At 50.4% G+C, this 4,382-nt stretch overlaps 1 long non-coding RNA gene across 1 annotated transcript; it reads left to right on the plus strand.

Annotated features, from left to right (window-relative positions):
* The first annotated feature begins 370 nt into the window (after window positions 1-370).
* Window positions 371-2,085, plus strand: LOC135286364 (uncharacterized). The gene is made up of 3 exons (XR_010350723.1): window positions 371-1,252; window positions 1,353-1,394; window positions 1,492-2,085. It is a non-coding gene; the product is annotated as an uncharacterized LOC135286364 (long non-coding RNA).
* Window positions 2,086-4,382: the final 2,297 nt, after the last annotated feature.

Here is a 4,382-nt window from a genome sequence, read left to right on the forward strand (position 1 = left end):
CATGTTTCAGCAATGCCACATCTCCCTGTCTCCCCTTAAACCAGGCACACCCTGCCACGATGGCATCGGCCTCCAAGCATTGCTGAAGCTAACGGCATTAGGAGACGGTGAGTAGCGGAAGAGTTGGGGTTTGGGGAATGTGCTGGTAAGACCATACACTGATGTTTTCATTTCTTTAATGTAGCTATGAGGCAGCAGCCCAGTGACAGCGGGAACTTCCCAGATGGCGAGGTGGCCTTCTTTTGCACCTGATGCAGATTGGCATCCCCAGACATCTGAGAGATAAGTCGAGGGCTACAACTTGCCGAGGGGGCGAATGCGGGGTGCTGGGTTGGGACTCGCCGGGAGGGGTTTTTGAGTCAGCTTTGGGGCTGAGGCTATCCAAGAAGTGTCCCCTTAGGCTACATAAAGGGAAAGTGTCACTTTTGATCCCAGCGCTGAGGTGTGAAGGGTAGAGCAGATGACGGTGTGTCTTGTGTCACTTGTCTAACGTGTCTTGTGCTGTTTACATGTCTCATGTCATGCATCTTCTACCTTAGCCCTTTGCGGGGCCCATCAGAAACCCTGGCATCATTCTTAGCATCTGTGATCTCTGCATTTCTTGGCCTGGCACCGATGCAACAGGACTTTTGGCTCAGGAGCTCGGACAGGCATCAGAGTTGCATTTCTCTTTAGGAGCATCCGGTCCGATGTCTTTGCAGGTCTTGTTCCGAGCCGTATGTACTGCTGTGCATTGCAAGGATCCATTATTGCAGATTAGGGCTTGTAAGAATGCAAAGATAGGTAGGGGATTCTGACCGTAGGATTCTCAGACATCCATCTTCGCAGTTCTTTGACGAAATCATTCTCTTAGGAGATGCTTCCTCCATGGTTGTCTGAGCCTCATCAGCTCACTGTCAATCTCACCTCAGTCATTTCATTTTCCATTCTTTCAGTCCTTGCAGTCATTCTTCTTGTCAAGAGATACTAGACCCTGTTGTGTCCTCAGTGTTTGTCCTGTCCTGTGTCACGGGTGTCCGCACACGTTTGTGCCGGAGCTGCTCTGCCCTGCCGCGTAGCGTGGTGTAATAGGACACATCCTGAGGGCTTGAAATTTGTAGTGTGTGGTGTAGTTGGATTCTAGATGGTATTCCTGGGTTGACCCTAGGAAGTTGTCTGGAGCTGTGAAGTTATCCTGCTGTCCTTTGAACTTTGTCCTGACTCTCTTTCAGATGCAGACAGATAAAATCCATGGCAGAACTCCCTATCCCAGGTGAGTGGGTTCCCCCGAGCAGATCAGTCCCTGTTTGTCTCTGCAGGGGGAGTGTAAATGGTGACTCTGTTACAGCGCTATTCTTTTTGTTTATTTTTAGGAAGTAAAGCCATCTAGCAGCAGTTAAGGCAAAGTGGTCAAGGTGAGCAGTGACCAGTGGACAGAAGCAGTTGTTATTGCTGGGGTCTCAGTTTCTGGTGCAACTCTAAGCATCCGCTGTTTTTTTGGTTTTTTTTTAGGCTATCCACTTTCAATCCATGCCGGCTGAGGATGCCCAATGCCAGGTAGGTGCAAGCTTATGGTGTTCTTGTGGCTTATTTGTCAGGTTAGGGGGGTTGTGTTTTCACAGTATCTCAGCATGCTTTTTTGTTTTGTTTCTTGGCCAGTTCCATCACTGCCCTCGGTGTGCCAAGGAACAGATGTGAGGGGGTGAGTCTGTTTAGGCAGGGTGACTCATAGGCGAGCGTTATGCAGCAGCATGCTAAGCGTGTATCTTTTCTTTTTGCAGGTACCTTCCAGGCAGACTCTGGAGTCAAATCAAGATTTGAGATGAGCTGGGGCAGTGGTGTGGAGGAGTCCCGGGAATTACTGTCTTTGAGGGCAATAGTCACATTTTCTGTTTTGTCCTAGGTACCGCGAGGAGCTTCGTAGCCAAAGTTTGGAGAGAGCACCACCGAAGCACACGAGACCGTCTCAACGTCCACGTCCCACCGGGGATGGATTTTGTCAGCTCGTCTTCCAAAAGCTAAGTGTCGGGGTCCATAGTTGGGAGAAGGGGAAAAACCTTTACTCTCACAGGAGGCCATGTGATGTTAGCTTAGGGGAGTAATCTGTAGCAGAACAGGTCCCTCGGAAGTAAAGGGAGAGGGTTTCTCCTGGCCTCACCAGAGCCTTTGCCGGGCAGGGCAGTTCCAACCCGTCTCCGCGTTCTCGCAAACTTTGCGTCGTCAGCCTCCTTCGACTCTCGACGTCGTCGCGGATCTTTCTCCCGAGGAGCTCGCCTTCAGGTCCGGAGCTATAGCCACCGTCACCCGGCAGTCTTTGCTTCCTTCTCTAGGCCCACCGAGCCTCTCGAGCATGCTCTTAACTGCTTTGGCAGCAACTCCTTTTAAGGAGTTGTTTCATCATCACACGCTCTTGCCATAGGACTCACTTTCCTTCGGCATCTTTGGCCTCTGGCTCATATCACACTAGAAATCTTGAATCCATAAGGTGAAACTGCCAGGCGGTTTCCACTTGCGTCTGTCCTCTGTGTCCTCTGTGTCCTCTGTGTCCTCTGTGTCCTCTGTGTCCTCTGTGTCCTCTGTGTCCTCTGTGTCCTCTGTGTCCTCTGTGTCCTCTGTGTCCTCTGTGTCCTCTGTGTCCTCTGTGTCTGTGTTACATAGTCTGCATGCATTGTCTTCTGTGTCATAGGCCTTTGTTCCATCCCGATGCTGTATCGGCATCATTCTGTGCCATATTGGCCATATTTTACTCATGTTCCTTCCTGGACATTGCTTATTCTGCCATCTTTACATTTTTACTCTTTGAGACATGAAGAAGTACACAAGATGTTCTCATCGATCTTCCATCTCAGCTTTGGCATTGCCTTTTTTTCTCCGTGCCATTCTCTTGAGCTTCTACAGGGAGCGTCTTACACCCTCCTCACCGTATGACCACCATAGCTCCGTAGGTTCCGTCTTCTCAAAGGGTATAACGCTCAAGAATTCATCTTGCAGAGAGTTCTCAAGTCCTGGTTTATATTGTATGTGCTTATGTTGTCTGTACCTGTTTTGGTGTATATTGTATGTGATTATACTGTATGTACCCATGTTGGCTTATATTGTACGTTATTATTCTGTATGTACCTATGTTGGCTTGTATTGCATATAATTATCTCGGCATGTATTGTATGTACTTGCACGGTATGTAATTATGTTGGCTTATATGGAATGTACTCGTACAGTGTGTAATTATATTGGCTTATACGGTACGTACTTCTACTGTACGTACTTGTGTCGGCTTATATCGCGTGTACTTATATTGCGCCACTTTGGGTCCGAGCTGCCCTGCCCTGGCACGTAGTCACAGTTAGGTAGAACAGTGATAAAAACTTTACCATTCATCTGTCTTCTATGGGATTTGGCGTAGAAAACTTACGGGCCGAGAGCGGGGATAAGTCCTAGCTGTCAGCCACTCGTTGACCACCTCCCGTTGTCTCACAGGTCCCCGAGCCGACCGATTTTCCCGGAATCTACCGTTTGACGTCGAGCGGCAGCCGGATGACCCGTCGAAGCACGTTCTTCAGGATTTCGAGTAAGGGCCGCAGCAAGCGTGTAAGTCGAAGAGCATGTGTGAGAGCGAGCGACCGTCCACAGGCGCTCGTTGCCGCACGTGCGAGCGTATGCCGAGCAGTTCTAACCTTGCGTGTATGACCGTTGCCTTTCAGGTTTTTCAACACATTTTAAAATGTAGAATAAAAAATCCCCAGCCGGGGGTTTTTCCCCCCCCCCCCCCCGGCTGGGTTTTTTTTCCTCGGTCCCGGCTGGTCCGCGAGGTGATGTTCATCGCCAGAGTTTGGGTGCAGACCATCCTAGGACCGGGGTTTTCGTGAGGCAGGAGGATTTTTTTCAGAGGCTCCCGGGAACCACGTTCCCGAGGAGCGCCGCGAACGCGTGTCGGGGGTCAGGGGAGCGGTTGAGGTGTGAGCGAGGGTGGGTTTGCGTGTAAGCTAAAGGAAAGGTGTGTGCGTGTGTGTGTGTGTGTCGGTGAGTGGTTCTAACCTTGCGTGTATGACTGTTGCCTCTCAGGTTTTTCAACACGTTTTGAAACGTAGAATAAAAAATCCCCAGCCGGGGATGGTTTTTTTTTTTCCCCCCCGGCTGGGTTTTTTTTTTCCTCAGTCCCGGCTGGTCCGTGAGGCGACTTTCATCTCCAAAGTTTGGGGGCGGACCGTCCTAGGACCGGGGTTTTTGTCAGGTAGGAGGATTTTTGGAGGTTCCCGGGAACCACGTTCCCGAGGACCGACGATGTCTGGGGTCTTATTGAGCCGTGGAAACGAGAGCAACGGAGTGTTTGCGTGTAATGTGGAGGAGGCGTGAATGGCGGATGAGCGTTGCGTTCCGTGTGCCGCATTTGTTTTGGGGTTCCT

The sequence above is a fragment of the Passer domesticus genome, chromosome 26 (genome assembly GCF_036417665.1).
Source record: "Passer domesticus isolate bPasDom1 chromosome 26, bPasDom1.hap1, whole genome shotgun sequence".
NCBI classification, from domain to species: domain Eukaryota; kingdom Metazoa; phylum Chordata; class Aves; order Passeriformes; family Passeridae; genus Passer; species Passer domesticus.